The sequence below is a fragment of the Equus asinus genome, chromosome 8 (genome assembly GCF_041296235.1).
Source record: "Equus asinus isolate D_3611 breed Donkey chromosome 8, EquAss-T2T_v2, whole genome shotgun sequence".
In the NCBI taxonomy this organism is placed as follows: Eukaryota; Metazoa; Chordata; class Mammalia; order Perissodactyla; family Equidae; genus Equus; species Equus asinus.
Window position 1 is genome coordinate 1,355,484 of NC_091797.1, and position 17,352 is coordinate 1,372,835.

General features: G+C 41.8%; 2 long non-coding RNA genes across 2 annotated transcripts in view; one reads left to right on the forward strand and one right to left on the reverse strand.

Annotated features, from left to right (window-relative positions):
• The window catches only part of LOC123288412 (uncharacterized), a 42,274-nt gene extending 36,024 nt beyond the window's left edge, over positions 1-6,250 (forward strand). Inside the window, exon 3 of the long non-coding RNA XR_011504905.1 lies at positions 5,518-6,250. This is a non-coding gene — a long non-coding RNA (uncharacterized lncRNA). The remainder of the gene's footprint in view (positions 1-5,517) is intronic.
• On the reverse strand, positions 1,389-13,033 carry LOC139045806 (uncharacterized). The gene is made up of 3 exons (XR_011504904.1): positions 11,145-13,033; positions 5,458-5,617; positions 1,389-1,581 (listed from the first exon to the last, which is right to left on the reverse strand). It is a non-coding gene; the product is annotated as an uncharacterized lncRNA (long non-coding RNA).
• Between the last annotated feature and the right edge of the window lie 4,319 nt (positions 13,034-17,352).

Sequence of the window (17,352 nt, forward strand, 5' to 3'; positions counted from 1 at the left end):
CTAAGTAACTAGGACAAACTGTCTCCTTCTCTGAGGTGTCCTGGTGGTTCACTGCCGTCCGAGTATCTCCTGGAACAGACCGCCTGGAGGTATTAATATTATTCATATTACTGTCATTAGCTTATGGGGCATAAATCACAAATGGAGCAGTGTTACACCTCGTCTCAGTTAATCCTAACAACAGCCACTTCAATAGGATCACTTTTATCCCATTTTCCAGATGAAAAAACACATCTAGAGGAGAAAACAACATAGGGTTGACTTAACCCAACTTGGAAGTCACGGTCCAGGGTTAGAACCCACAGTTCCACTGCGAGTCCGTGTGCGAGTCTGTGTTTTCAGCCACCAGTTCTACTTCCTTGTTCCTTTTCATCCTTGCTTGTAGCCAACTTCACATTTACAGAACGTGCCCCCAAAACACCTTTATATCCCATTAGCCTACTCATCGCACAACTCAATCTAGATACCATCCTAGCAACAGCCACCATTCCCCATTCTTAAGTTGTAATTGACAGTAACCTAGAAACCATGCTGTTTGCAAACTATGCCCATTAAGTTTACATGACATCAAACGCTGGACTTCTCCTGTTCTTCTGCAGCTTCCTCTCCGGCCTCTTATCACTGAAATCAATTACAGCCTCCGTTCTTGCCTTTCACGTGTTGTCAATCCCATTCTCACACTACACGCTTGGGCTAATTGTGTGAATTCCAGGCCCCAGAGTTACTGAGTTTGAAAGGTCGCTGAGCTCTGTCACCACCTGGCCACCGACACACACAACCTTCCTGAAATTAGACCCTGGCCTCCTGTGAATGAAACCTTGGTGCCACCCTGGGGATGATTCCTGTCCCCTCAGCCCCAATTTCCCTTCACCAGAAACTTCACGGTCAGATTTGGCACCAACGCTGATTTGTCCAGAGTATGTGAACAGAAAAATAGTGAAGTTGAAACTTACAAAAAAATATACAAATCAACTTCTTGAAGACAGATGCTTGTTATGTACACTAGGCGGGAAGGGAAAGCAAGGTGCGCCAGGAGCCAGGATGTATATAAGATGGAACTCACATGCCCTTCCTTGGACCAGGAGGCTCGGTGTTTGAACTGGCCCTGTGCAGACATTCGTGGGCTCTCCTGACAGATGCCATCAGAGTCTTCTGTCTCACCTGTTTCTCTCCATCCTCTGCCCTACCCCATGCTTTAAATCTCCTACACAGCATCAGTATTGATGTCGTGATCATGAATATCAAAAAATAATGAAATACCAAAGAATGCCACCTAAGTGGCGTAACGGAGTTCAAATGGAGCTCTCCAAACGTTCTCATCACGTACGAGAGGTTTCTAAATTAGGAAGACAACTAAAAGTCACCTAAAACAATCCGTTTGTCACACAAGAAATATAGGTGTTTATTTATAGGAAATAGTGGAAATAGCTTTCAGTTAACAAGAACATGTTCAATTAATAATAATAGTTCTGGAATCCCTGAGGAAATTGGAGGCAAGTACAAAACTCCTAGGTTGAGAGCTGGTGGGAAAACGTGGAAATGCCTGGATCCATTGCGTTTCTGGCACAGTGCTGGCTCCACCTGGTGGCCAAAGTAATAATTTCCAGTTAATAGCATCTGTGTTTACGATTAATGAATTGAAAATTAATTGAATTGGAAATGTCCAACTGGGTCCAAATAGTTGAAGAACTTAAATATAAATGTAGTCTCAAAAACATCACTATTCCTACTTGTTATTAGCTTCTTTCAAGAAGTATGATGATTAATAAATTGTTGTTTAAACTGGATTTGAAAAAGAGGCAAAAATCCAGTATAGAAAAAGTATTTCCTCAACTATCTTCCAAGAGAAATTTGTGTTCATCTAAAAATGTATTGATATATTTATTATGAAAAAACAGCAAAAAAATCCACTACTATTTTTAATCAAGGCAATATAACTAGTACCACTTTATCATTGAATATATATTGCCAGTTCAAGTGTAAAACACACAGGGCTGGCCCGGTGGCACAGCACTTAAGTTCACACGTTCCGCTTCTGCCGCCTGGGGTTCGCCAGTTCTGATCCTGGGTGTGGACATGGCACCGCTTGGCACACCATGCTGTGGTAGGCGTCCCACATATAAAGAAGAGGAAGATGGGCACGATGTTAGCTCAGGGCCAGTCTTCCTCAGCAAAAAGAGTAGGATCGGCATCAGAAATTATCTTAGGGCTAATCTTCCTCAAAAATAAATAAATAAAATAAAAATAAAACATAAAACACACAAAATCATTTAGTGATTCCAAAGATCCATGGGACCGGTCCTTCGTTATCAGCTGTCCCTGTTCTTTGGGCTGAGAAGCTGAGGCACAGTGAGCAGCCTCTCTGCTCACACAGGGAGGGAAAACCCACATGTTTTCCATGTCGGATTCTCACCTCGGATTCTGGGAGAACTTTGAAACTTCAAGCTAAACGTTTTGTGTTTGAGCACATTCAGGAGCAAGAAGCCTCAACTTTCTCCATATTCTCAAGAGTTTCTGGCACCTGAATTGTTTATGAAACCCTGAGGACCAGTTACATAAGCAGGTTCAGTTTATGAAAATGCATCAAGTTGTGTGCTAAGATATGCTTACAGGTTATACTTAAAAAAAAAAAACATTTCTTAGAAGTTTAGGAGACATTCTTAAAAGTGTAATAATAAACCCTTACATGCACTGAGGTAAATATATAGTAACAGTTATTAAACTCTTTTGAGAATCAATTCCTCTATCGGGAAAGCATGAGTAACTTCCCTTGGGTTGTTGAGAAAACTACAACGACATAAAACTGGTCTGAAATTCAGTCCTGCCTCTGAAATATACCTCAGCCCGGGTGCTGACTGCCCCTCATCCTGCGGTTCCCGCATTCCTCAGTTCTTCCTGCCCGACCCCTGGACTCTAATCCCCTGTCATAACTAATAATTCTTCACAATAAACTTTCACCGTTCAGCTTAACGTGTGGTGACTGTCCTCGTTGGACCCAGACTGTCCCGGCCTCTGACTCTTCTCTCAGCCCGTGTGAAAAGAGTAACAACTAGCTGGCATTAATTCTATGGAACCGTTGGTCTGGTTACACCAGTTGTGTGGCTTGCTAACTTTTCTTTATAAGGATTTAAAATATATGAAGAGTGGAGACTAACCCTTAATTGACAGGGCTTATGCCAACAGTACCAATTTGTGCATGTGTGATTCCCAGGAACTTGTATATCAGGTATTTGTAGGATGGAATTATCATTTAAAGGTGTAAAGACCACAACTATGGGACGTCTTGAGAATTCTCATTTAACCAGTCAAATATGATTCTTTTCCCTTAAGAGTCCAGAAACCCTTTTTTATCTTAACAGTGGAGTGTGGGCAGTATTGGGGGTGGCCAGGTTGCACTGCTGTGGAGGTATTTTTCCATTGGTAAACCATCCCCTCTCACCCTCTCCACCTGCTGTTGTGTGGATCTGACCTGATTCCAAACCCCACCCTTCTCCACCCCCTCCAAGCCCCTCTCTGGGGCTGGGAGTATGACACAAGCCTGGCTGATCAGCGCTTCACCCTCTGACCATGATGACTGGTTCAAAATGGGCAGGGAACACAAATCCATCTAATGAGTGAGAGCTAAGAACATTACTGTAATTTTTTGGAAAGAGAAGACCTCTTTCTGCGGAGTTTGCTGCACCACTAGGACGGAAGCCTGGATCTGCTGGTCACTCTGCTAGCGCTTGGGAGAAACCTGTCTGATTAAGAAAGAAACACAGGAAAGCAGAACCAAAAGATGCAAAAGAAGAGGTTGCTGATAACATCATTTGAGATCTGGGTCTGGCCTGGGGCCGCGTGATCTGCAGTTTTCAGAAACAGGAGACAGCAAACGCCTAGTCAGTCTGAGCTCATTCTTTCCCTCGCGGTCAGCACAGCCCTGACCACAGCAGTGACTGCAAGTGGTCTGTGTAACTGAGGCCCCTGGTCATAGACGGGTGACTCAGGATTTCCTCGGTCGAAGTGCGGAAGCGAAGTTGAGCCAGGTGTGCACAGCATTCTGTGCGGGAGACTGAGTATGGAACGACCGAGTCTGAGAAGGCTGTAGGGTGCTCGGCGTCATTCCCAGAGCAGACCCTCCTGTCCTCTGACGGTCAGCGGCAGAGTTAGCTGCTCTGGGTCAGACAGTCTTTCTTAGAATATTTGGGCAAAACACTGGGCAAAATAGCCAAGCACTTTTTCATGCTGCAATTTCTTTTGCAATCTCTGACCTATTGTCTCTCCCGTTTACCCGTTGATGGTGGTAGAAATATTGAGATGGAAGTAAACTGCACAAGTCCAGCTCTGATTTCAGACAGATGGAAAACGTGAAAGGCTGGCGCCTTCACCTCGCCCGTCCTGCCAACAGCGGCACCGGGATGCTGCCCACACTGACATATCTCCTGTCACCTGCTAGGACCGAGTCAGGGATATATTTTAAAACTTCACCACTATCTTTGTTTTAATTTTTTTTGTTTTTTAGACTGCTTGTCACATGCCCAGATCCATAAGAAGTTTGCATAAAATATAAAAGCAGAATTTTTAAAGAAATACAATGTGTGACATAGTGACAAAAGACAGAAAATTGTGTATTCCGAGGGACCCGCCACTGTCCCTCTAGGTCTCTGATGCTTTCCTCAGCTGGGAGAGCGACAGGCTGAACGGCCTGGCGTGTGTCAGTGCGTGTCACAACCGTGGTGTTTAAACACGGGCTGCTTTGCAGCTATTTTCTTCCATCCAAAGTCTTTCTGGAAATGTGCCAGATAGACACTTACTCAGATAAATACAAAAGGTCAAGTTTTCTCCCCTGCCTTCCCATTTAAAGCAAAATATTTTTTCTTTCTTTTATTTGCGGAAGGATTAAGTTCATTATTTTTACCAGACCATACTACGTTGCTTAGTTACAACCCATTACTAATGTCAGTTTTTATAGTCTCATCTGTTTTCAGACGTGGAAATTTTCTTCTAGATGCCTATTTCTATTTGTGAAACAATTTTTTTTTCTTCTGTACTTAAAATTCAAAACTCCATGCCAATCTTTCTTTAAAACTCCATAATTCTTTTTTCTGTTTTGCTGGGAGAGTTTTTTGAGACGGGAATGTGCTTAGAGCAGAGGTTACAAGGCACTTGTGGATCACATTAATGCTATTTGTTATGTAATCTTCTGAATGAACCATTTGAAATAAATCTGTCAAAAGATAGATTCCTATAAAATTATTGTAGAAGACCGCTCATTTGTGTTCCAGCGTCCTGGATGTAAGCAGCAAATCGTCAGCTCTCAGTTTCTCGATGACCTACTAACAGAACAGCAGAGTTTGGGTGCTGTTTATTGGCACTTTGTTTTAGAAGTTAACATTTGCCCTTTCTGTTGAAATGAACGTTAGACATTATAAAACCAGAACCTGTTTTTCAAATATTCTAAATAAACTAACTTGATACCTGTCACACGGAAGGGAGCCATGAGTCTAACCTGTCCCCATTCTCTTCTCTTGTCGGAAGATCTTTGTGGGCTGAGGTGTGGCCCCTTGACAAGGATGCCAAGATTTCTGGAATTCCTCAGGATGCACCATTGACTCCGTGAGGGCCCCCTCCCAGAAGGCTGGACAAGAAGAATTGAAGCAATATTTTCATCTGCTGGAAGTTTAAATGTTAATAAATAGTTTAAAATGTAAGTATCTAACAGAATTGAGTTCTGGTTGGTCTGCAGTTAGTTACACGTTATTACTTAGATCGTGTTCGTTTTAATCCACTTCTGTTTCTGTTGCCAAAAGGTTTTGAAAGTGTTCACGGTAAAATTTGTGCCTTTAAAGCTATCAGGATAAAACATCATAATCCGAGTGAGGAGATATTAAAATAGTTGGGTCAGAAAAAAAATTAGGCTAAGAAGAGCTAGTACAAATTTTACCAGGCAAGACGAGAAAGCAAATCACAATATATATAAAATGTCCAGCGAAAGGAAGTGTAATCATTCAAAAAGACAAGCATTTTCTCAACACTGTCTCTAAAGATTGATTGTTTCAAGGTCTATAGAAGGAAAAACTAAGTATATTACAATCTAGAAAAGTTTTCCAAAAATACCAAAAATCTATCGTATGACCAGCTTTTATTTATTACTGGTGACAGCCAAAAAATACATGTTAAGCTTTCCTCTTGTGAAAAACTGTTTTTGAGGCACTAAAGGATATTTTTTAGGTAAATGATTCCAATTGATACATAGGTCACACGTAGAGGAGGTCAAGGATAAAATGGCTCGTAGTTCAGAGGTTTTCAAACTGTTCTGGGCTGAGACCTAGAAATTCTGCTGGGGCCTCCAGGCTCAGCTTCTTGTCCTCCACAGAAACCCCCGTTCTCACCACCCTCCCCCATTTCAACAAACAGCTCCACTTTTGCCCATTTGGGGCTTCTGCTTGACACTGCATTTAAGACAGTTTCCAAGCTGACTAGGGACCATTGAGAATGACTATTTTAGGCCATTCAGATTCAACTTCAGGCAGCCTCTATGCAGTGTGCTTTTTCAACATCACTTAATAATTCTTACAATACTTAAGAGGAAGTCATCATTTTATCTCTTTGACCGACAAGAGGAAACTAAGACTTAAAAAAGTCATTTTATGAATGGAGGAGAGGTCAGGTTCCTGAAAGGCCAGGTAATAGGGACTTTGAGCATCAAGGTGTGTGATGGGTGTGTGTTCTGGAGAGTGACAGTGGTCCAGGAGCTGCAGTCTAAGAAAGGAGGAGAGTGACCCAGAGGCCGGTAAACGACTGAAGTGAGGACTGGGGAGGAGATATGATGGGAAACAGTGCTGGAGGTTTCCAGGAAAGAGAGGCGAGGGTCAAGAAGTGGCAATGAGGAGCAAGAAGGCTGTCTATTCTCCCTCCCAGACCAGGGGCATGAGGGGTTGGGAAGAAAACGTGTCCTCAGGGGAAAAGCAGGTGTCAGTTAGAACCAGACTAAGGGAACACTCAGGAAACAGGGTGGGGAGGTAGATTTCCTTGTTGACTGACCAAGAGCTCCAGAGGGCATCATGAGAGGTTTAGATGTCGAGGGCAGGAAGGAGATGGAGTCAGATAAGGGATGCACGAAGCCATGGAGCTTTCCTGGTAGTTGACATAAACAGGATTGTGGACCACGTATGATTTTTCGTGATGCTCCCATCAAAGCTGTAAGTATTAGGAGAGTAAGAAAAGGGTCTTAAAGGAGAGCCAATAAGGCTTCTACTTGACCCCTGCCACTAGAGGCATGGACACTACAGCGAGATGGGTCTGCACTGAGTCCCTGGGTTCACACCTAAATTCTCCAAATGGGGCATAAAGCCGTGGAGAGGCAGCCTCACCCTGTGATTCTGCACCTGTTTCAGTGTGGGGCTTTGCCCCGAACCACTCAAAAATTCTCCGCTACAAGCAGAGTGTACTATAATTCAACTCAATCTTGACACTGTCTACCTGGAGAGAGCATCAGATCCCACAGGTTCAGGGCTCAGTCCTGCAAGTCCCCACCCACTTCAGATGCTGGTTGCAAGTCCAGGTTGTCACCTGTGCTTCTGACAAACCAGCTATAGATTGGAAGTTCCAACAACCCCCCTCTTTTGGTTCACTTAATTTGCTAGAGCAGCTCACAGAACTCAGAAACATTTTACTTACTAGATTACCAGTTTATTATAAAAGGATATAACTCAGGAACAGCCAGATAGAAGAGAGGCGTAGGGGAAGGTGTGGGGAAAAATCAGAGAGCTTCCGTGCTCTCTCCAGGAACCACTTGCCCAGCACCTCCATATGCTCACCAACCTGGAAGCTTTCCAAATCCTGTTCTTTAGGGTTTTTGTGGAGGCTTCATCACACAGGCATGATTGATTAAATCGTTGACCAATGGCTATGATTCAACCTCCAGCCAGCCCCTCTCCCCTCCCTGGAGGTCAGGGGGGTGGGACTGAAAGTTCCAACTCTCCAATCGTATGGTTCATTCCTCTGGTGACCAGCCCCATCCTTAGGTGCTTTCCAAAAGTCACCTCACTCACATAAACTCAGATGTGGTTGAAAGGATTTGTCATGAGCATCAAGACACCCTTGTGACTCTTATCACTTAGGAAATTCTCCAAGGGTTTTAGGAGGTCTGTGCCAGAAATGGGGATGAAGACCAAATACATATTTCGTATTATAGATCACAATATCACACTCAGCAAATGTGGGGGTCCCATTCGAGCTTTTCTAGTAGAGGCGTGGAGGGCAGAAGAGGGATGGCCCTACTCTGAGCATCATTTCCACCTGACACCTGGCAGCGCAAGCAGTTTTTGAGCTTACAAGTTATAGATCCAGCTGGTGAGAGAGACAGCTCTCAGTCCTATTTCAGAAACTCCCTGGAAGCAGCTTCTGGTTGATCCAGTCTGAGTTTGGGTCTTGTTGTCTGTGACCAGGGCCTGTATGATGATGTCACATAAAATGGCCAAGAGTCCCTCCGTGTGATGGAGGGAGACAAGTATGGGATTCCTTGTGTGCTGCTGGGCAGACACCCCTACAGATGTCCACCAGGAGCCTGATCAAAAGTAGAGTTTAAAAAGACTTTTAGATTTCAGGGCTGAGATCTGTCAACAACAGGTGACAGAAACAGGTGATGTTAAATGGCAAAATTTACATACACGGGTGTCCAGCTTTCCCCTGCTCCTAGTTGACTAAGAGATCTTTGGCTCTGAATGCTCAGGCTCTCGCTCTTCCACGCCTTCCAGGGAGGGATATTTTATTTCTAAAGAGCGATTTAGACTCTGTGATGCAGAATTAAGACAGCAGAGATTGGAGAGTGACCTAGATTTCCTGAAGGAGTAGCGGCCTTTTGCGAAAAGAAATAATTGGGAGTTGCTGCATGAGGTGGAGGCAAAGGAAATGGGAGAGGAAAACAGGATTTTAAGAAGGATTTATGTGGACAACATATTGTTTTATTATGTTTAATGACCAAAAGAAAGTAATTTCAACCCTTTTGAAAATACTTTCGGCCAGTGGAATGTGTTCCTGGGCTCGTAACACCACACTGACGCCAGACCACAAGGACGGTGGCTCGAGTGAGTTCCAGAGAGTTGGGAGGGAAAGCTGAGCTCCTCTAAACAGGGCCATTGTGCAATGATAACAGGACCCCTAAGCAGAGGCATCTTACTCAAGCAGAGATATGGACTTGGAGTCCAAATGAGAGGTCAGTGCTGGAGTAATAAATTTGGGATTTATATAAACAGAGTTAAAAGCAAACCTTGAGACTGAATTAATCATGCACATGGACAGGGAAAAACAGACCACAGGAGACCAAGCCTCAAAAAAGACTCACAATTGAGAAGCACAGAAAGAAGGAGAAGATGTAAAAAGTAGAAATATCAAGAATTATGTGGCTTACAATGAGAGAAGTCAGAGGAAAATTTTCCAGGAACAAGGAAGAAGTCCCATAATATAAGAGCTACAAAGAACCCAATTTGCCGAGTTCAGTCTCCTGCACTAGAAAGCATCTATTTAAGCATCTTTGACAGATGTCCTTCTGGCCTCTGAGTGAGCTTTTCCTGTTATGGGGAACTCATCTCGAAGGCAGTCCAGTCCTATGCTAAACCATGCAAGGTATAGGTTCTATCTTGCGTACGCAGTGGGGACACTATTGTGCCCAACATGGGGGAAATTAATTCTTCAGGGAGAGCCAAAAAGATCTGACTCTTCTGTATAAATATATGTGCATAAACATTCTACAGTGTACCTGTGGTATTAAAACTTCACTGTTGGGGGTGGAGGGTGCAGAGTGATCAGGAAAAAAATACCTTAAAAGTCTCCTTGGTGAAAAATAGTTGAGAAACGCAATTTATACTAATCTACAAGTTCACAAGTCTTAGTGGCTTAAAAGAACAGCATGTACATTGCCGCAAGTCCTTCATTAGAGAGAAAGGATGGGACGGCAGTGGTTTTAGGAGTCTGCTCACGTGCTTTCTCTTGGACACAAGCTGACAAGCCTGCACGACTTCCTGGCTGGTGACATGATGGAACACTTCTTTGATGGGCACGGGGGGGACTGGAGAATCATGGGCGTTTACTCCCTCAGCCTGGAAGTCACAGCCGACTCTTCTCCTCGCATTTCATTGGCCAGAAGAAGACACAGGCACTGTGTAACTTCAAGAGGACCAGGAGACACAGGGGAGGAGCTGAGTGTGTGGAAAACATCACAATGTCTGCCACAGCTGTCATCCCAGCTGAAGTCTGCCTCTCTGCAGCAACCCCACAGTGGTCCTTAGTTTGCATCTTTGAGCAACACATTGGCATTTTATTTCCTCTTCTACAAACAAGAAAATTAATCAATTCTCTCTAAATTCCTCTCACCATTTCTCACATGAGAAAATTAGCAACACATTTATCAAACTTTCTTTCCTCCTCAAGACTCTGGAATTTGTCAGTGACCATTCTGCATCCAACAGGTCACCATCCTTAGTGAGGGGGCATGAGGCGGTGGCCCAGATCGAAGCATGAATTCTTCAATGCTGTCTAGTTTTTTATTTTGCCGTATCATTCTGGGTGCTGATGCTAAGCTTGTGGTCAGCCAAAATCTGGGCTATTTTTGACATGGTCTGCAGCAAAGCAAGAAAGTCTTTGTGTTTTATCAAGAATTAGAAACTGATGGATAAAATTTATCACTGTGTTATCTAAATAATGCACTTGCAATAATAGATTTTTTTTATTTGTTTGTCTTTTGTGTAAGAAAAGTTGAAAATAATGACAGCAAAGCCAATGGCTATTTAAAACAAATTATAATTTATCGTTCTTAAAAATATCAGTTACATAACATTTTCCTGTATTTTTGGTGTTTGTTGTGTTTTAAATGAAAATGCCTTTGCGGGCTCCTGAGGCCTGTCCCCAGCACAGCAGGTGATCAAGTATGCGAACACGGAGAGCTGGGGTTTCAGAAGATTTTATTCTCCAAACAGTGTCTCAAGTTTCCTCTTGACTTTAGTGACAATCATGATTGTACTTCCTGTCCCTTTTTATACCCTTTTCTCACATCAAAATGTACCTTCTCATTTCCTAGATCAAAAAATACTTTATGTGCAAGGCACTTTAACTATGAAAAGTAAACTTTAAAAACAAAATTTTCCTCATACAATAAAGTTTCTTACCTCCTTTTTGGCCTTCAAGGAACTTACGTACAAGGAGAAAGAGAGAGAGAGAGAAACCAGGAGAAATACCAGCAGATTTGCAGAGGCAGCTGTTGGAACTAGAATTACACAGACGACAACCACAGAAAAGGACCCATGTGTGGAGAGAGCCTTCAACTTTGCCCAAAAGAAAGAATATTATTTGGAAGAGCATGCTGATTGGGCAAGGCACTCCACATTTTTCCACATTTGGGGTGTAGTCTGAACAAAGGTAAAATGGTGATGAGGGGAAGTTGCCTAACTAGGGAGATGAGAAACTTCACCCTAACCCCCAAGTGTATGCTAAGAGTAGCGACAGAGATTTAAAAAGATGTTCGAATCCTGTTATGCTGGCAAGAGTTTGGACTTGGCATTGAAAAGCCACTGAAGACTTGTGTGGAGAGCGGTGACATGATCAAAGCTGATTTTCATGACAGATGTTATGACAGCAGCGTCTAAGATGGACTGGAGTAGAGACACAATGGCCGTAGAGAGAGGAATTAGAAGTGAATGCACTAATCTAGTGTGATAGGACAAGAGCTTGGGCTGGGAACTAGAGAACAGAGTAGGAATAAAAAGAAATATTCGCTACAAGAAAGGTGACAAAGGGGTAATAAAAGCCAGACTTCATCAGTTGACTGCATTTGGGAGAAGAATATAAAAGAGACTTCTCATCAACGTGGCAGCGTAGGATGCTGAGTGAAACGCCCTCTCCTATTTTAACCGCTAAGAAACAGCACAACCACAAAATAAATCCGTAGCTGAGCTGGATAAAAGTCAGAGTGGCAACAGTGAGGCGAATCTGAAGGCTTAACAGAAGACCTGGGATGGACATTAACCCTGGCCCTAGGAAGGTCCCTGGGAGCTGGAGCTGAACTGCTGACAAACAGCCCAGAGTCAGGAAGGGCTCTCTGTTGGTGAGACAGACACGAGACAACCTGTACCCACTACACCTGGGAGAGCATCTAAACGGCTTGCCAACTTCCCAGAGCTGTGGGTAGAAAATATTTCTGTGAGGAATATGAAGAGCAGACCTGTGACACACGCCTGTGTAGTCTGAACTAAAGCAACCCATGTGGTATAGAAACCACTTTCTGAAAAATTGCTTGAGAACTCTGGGGCCAGTGGAAATCTGTAAGTCTGCTCCAGAGGCAAACGCAAATCACTCTCTAAGTTTCCTCGTACAACCTACGGCAGAAATTACAACTCACAAGGTGAAATGCATCCCTACGAAAGATAGCAGATAAAAAAACCAAAACAGTGAGAATTTGTACTTGTGAAACAGAAGGTAAAAGATGTAATAAAAAAGGCAGACTCAACAGTGATTGGGCAATCAAACTTGAGTGACTAGAAAAATGGCAAAACTCCTACAGAAACATTCCTCATCTTTCTTACCCCAGAGGAAGAAGCCTCAGAGCCACCGAGTTTGCTGGAGGGTGAGAAGGAAAGCAAGAAAGTGGAGAGGCAGAGAAGTAAGCCCAAAATCCTACTTAAACTCAGCCTGCGGCTCCAGCTGACCTCTGAACTGCACACTCAGGGGACAGACAGAAAGCAGCTGCCACTCAGGGCGGACTGAGCAGAGTCATCAACCACTGCAGACAGGAAAGTGTGTAATTCAAGTCTGACCAAGTCAGTTGTCTACTAAGACAAAGACTTCAACGCTCTTTGAGGCAATATGACAGAATCTAAAGTCTACACAACATGATACCACAGCATCCATGATACAGTCCAGAATTATTCAACAAAGAAAGAGTCGAGAAAGTATGACCCCGTTCCAAGGAAAAAGACACTCAAGAAACACCAACTCTGAGATGACCCAGATGTTGAGATTCTCAGAAAGGACTGCAAAACAGCTATTATAATTCTACTCAGTGAGATCAAGGCACATATTCTCATAAGTGAAAATGTGGGAAATTATACAGTGTAAAAAGGATATAAATGAGAATTTCAAAACCGAAAAATAAAATATCTGAAACTTAAAATGTACTTGATGCTTAATGGCAGAGCGGAAGTAACAGAAGAAAGAGTCAGTGAAGTTGAAGATGGATCAAAAAGAATCATTCAATTACAAGAAGAGCAGGAGGAGGGGGAGGAGGCGGGGGAAGAGGAAACAGAGTGAGAGAGATTCTCTTAAGTGAGAACAGAGCCTTGGGGTCTGTGGGACAATTTCAAAAGGCCCATGCATGGGTAGTCAGAGTCCCAGAAGGACAGCAGGTGGAGAATGAGGCTGGGCAAAAACATTCATAGAAATAATGCCTGGTAGCATTGAAAAAATTGGTGAAAACCATAAATTTACATATTCAAGAAGCTCAGTAAACTCCAAACAAGATTAGTTAGAAGAAAACCGTAAAGTACATCATGGTCAAACTACTGAAAACCAAAGATAAAAAAATATAGTGGAAATGGCCAGAGAAAAATGACACATGACAGACAGGAGAATGATGACCCACGTGGCCACATGCTTCTCATCAGAAACCACGGAGGTTAGAAAACAGTAAACAATATCCTTAATGTGTGAAAAGAAAACAAACTGTTGATCCAGAATTCTAGATCTAGCAAAAAATATCTATCAAGAATGGTGGTAAAATAAAGATATCTTCAGATTTTAAGACAGACAAAAACTCTAAGGGATCTGCTTGCCTCCAGATCTGTACTACTAGAAATACTAAAGGAAATCCAAGAGACTGAGGGGAAATGACACCCGAGAGAAATTCAAAAACAGACTTCAAGACAAAGAGTACTAGTAAAGAGGAGCGTTTTATCATAAGAGAGCATTCCATTCACTGAGAAAACATAACAATCATAAAGGCATATGTGCCTAATAACAGAGCCTCAAAATGCATGAAGCAAAAGCTGATAGAATTAGAGGGATAAATAGTTCCACAATTATAAAAGGAGAATCTTACAGCCCTGTCTGAACAATTTATAGAGAAACTAGACTAAAAAATCAGGAAATACTTAGAAAATCTTTACAAACACTACCACGATTGATCTAATTGATATTTATGCATCACTGTATTCAGAAAACCTCTTTATGAGTGACACAGACTGTATTTGCTCTGTGATTCTTTTTATATAAAATGCAAAGAATCTGTAGTGACAAAAAACAGATCAGTGGTTCCCTGGGGAGGGGGCAGAGGGAGGCATGGAATGCAAAGGGACCTGAGGAATCTTTTGGAGGTGATGAAATTGCTGTATCTTTTTTAAATGGTGGTTTCATGAATGTATGCAACTTTTGTTAAGTTGCACACCTAATCAATGTATTTATTATAATAAAACATTCTTCAATAAAATTAATAAGAAAAATAAATCAATTGAAAACTTTTAATTTGAAAAGAGCATGAATAGGATGATCCAATTTTTCAAAGATTATAAAATTTATCTTTCTATTGTTTTATGCATGAAGAGAGCTCCTGAGTGACATTCCTCAAACGTTTATGGTGGTAATTTTAGGGAGATAGATTGTTAAGACTGAGATTTTTTTTTACTTTTCTGAATTGCTTACATTTCTTTTTATAATGGTCATATATCATTTTTACAAAATCAATACATTAATTTTTGAAGGTGAATTGTTCATGAAAACACTATGGTAGAACACTTCTTTTACAAGGTTGACAGTAAGTAGAAGTAAAAAATTATAACATGATTGTGATGCATATGAGAAGAGAAGAGTCTTAACAAAGGGCAGAGTCTGTAAATATGTAAAACAGTTGTGGTAGAACCCTGTGCTTTTTCCTCACACATCCCTGTTTTCTGAACTCTGTTTTTCTGGATAGCAGCTAATCAATTTGTGAAATAAATTCATGCCGACACACAAATAGGTACAAAGATTTTTCATTACCCGCATCAAATTTCCTCTTAGCTGAAGCCAAGGAGATCCCATGCCTTCTTCCAAAGAAGGGCAGTAACGGTGCAACTCAGATCATCTGAGGATACAAAGTATGGTGTGAAGTAGTGCTCAACAGAGATAATTTTATTAAACAAATAAATAGAGAATGATGACAGGCTAGCTTTACAGCATCGCTTAGTTTACACTCCCTCAGTAGTTGCATGTTCCACCACAGCACATAATCTGGCCCACCTTTCATGCCCTTTAAATTTGTGGTGATTGGTTACAAGGTCAGTTTCTCAAATGACAGGTCATATCTAAAGCACCTCACTACCCCGCAGGTGAGGTTTCATACTTCAGTGCACATCCTGACACCTGTGTACAGACTGAGGGGCCTGGAGCTCTACAACCTGAGCTGGAAACCCTGAATCAGAGTCCAGTCTCTCGGCAGTTCCTGAAACTGAGTTGTCATGTCCAACAGTAGTGACGAGGCTTCCTCGGAACACGTTACGCACCAGGGATGGTTTGCCTCGTGAAGCATCCTCATCGCCCCCTCTGCAGGTTTTGTCTCATTAATGAAAGAAAAATATGAATCAGTGATAGAAAATCTAAAGCCTGATGTCCAAGAAATGATGAAATCAATGAAAAATTTGAATATGATGTGTATAAGTAATATCATAAATATCATCCAAATATGTAAGCAAATGAGGTTTTTTAACTGCATTTTTTCAGTTGTATCTAGGAACTAATCATTCTTAAAAGCCCCTGTAGGTATGTATTTGAGTTTTTCCAAAATAATCTATTTTTGTAATATTATTTTTGGCCAAAGCTTGAAACAGTTGGTGCTGTTACCATTAGCAACAAAAAGAATACATAACTCAAGCAGTATCCGTAAGACATATCTGACAAAATAATGGTTCCCACGCGTGACCCGGGAATCCTCACAGGAGGCTCAAAGCTGTGAAGACCATGCCAGTTCCAGGCCGCAGCATGGCTGCCATGGGGATCTAGCCATAACATCTCCTGGGATGAATCTATCTTCAAGAGGAAAGAAAAACAGTATGGTTTTGAACTGTCGTAATATCAAGAGATTTTTTGGTTGCATAACTAGGAAGTTAAAAAAAAAAAACCTGATGCCTGGGCCCACCCTAGAGATTCTGATTTAACTGGCAGGAGGTGTGCCTGGACATTAGGATCTTTAAAGACTCTCAGACGATTCTAACGTGCAGCCAAGTGTGAGAGCTCCTCAGCTGGAGTGTCCCCAAGCCTTCCTGGCCAACAGCTGAGTGACTTTTCTGGCATGAACCAAAAAAAAAAATTGCTTTTTCTAACAATTAGATGTAATTTTAACTTTATCCTGAGGCACTTCCTCAGCAAGAAAGAAATGGTGACTCAAGTTTGGGGAGAAACTGCGGAACTCTACAAAGTCTGTAGAGTAAGAAAGTCAACGAAAAGTTTAAGAAATCATATGTTTTTCTTACAAAGATTACAAAGCAAAGACTTGACATGTACACCCTTCATTCTTGGCCTAAAAACTTTAAACTTCAATATTTTAAATTGAAATAGAAAGTATGTTTCTGAAATCAAAATATGCGTATGCGTATATAAATGATAAATATATGTGCATACATCATCTAACATGCCCTATCCTCAAGAAATAACACTGAGTTCATCCTCAGCTTTTTGAGAAGAAAATTTTCGTTTTCAAGTTTATATATATTTATATTTAATATAACAGTAATACATGCAGGTGAAATAGAAGTTTTGAAATGACCTAGAACTGTTAAACTATATTTTATCATTATCAACATTTTCAAACATTCATTAATACACAAAGAACAGCTTTTAAAATGTAACCCCCACCTAGACTTGACATATTTTTTTAATCAATAAACTTTACTTTTTGGAGAAGTTTTAGGTTTACAGAAAAATTGAGACGCAAGTACAGAGAGTTCCATGTACCCTCTGCCCCCACACACTCACAGCACCCACGGCCAACACCCCGCCAGGTGCGACGTTTGTTACGATTGATGCGTCATCATCACCCAGAGCCCACAGTTTGCTTCAGAGTTCACTCCCGGAGTTGTACATTCTCAACATTTTATTTTGCCATATTTGCTTAACTTTCTTTCATTTTAAGAAAGAAAAAAACATTACACATCCACATAAAGCCCTTGTGTCCCCTCCCTCTCTCTTCTTTTTGCACATGCACAGGTGCGTGTGCACACACACACAGCCTCCTGTTTCCCTCACAATCTTTGTAGAGGAAAACAACATTTTTAGGGTTGGTGGGTGTCCTTTTACTCCACGTTTTAAAAACTAATTTTACTGCATCCATATGTATAGTATACTGTTAATGAT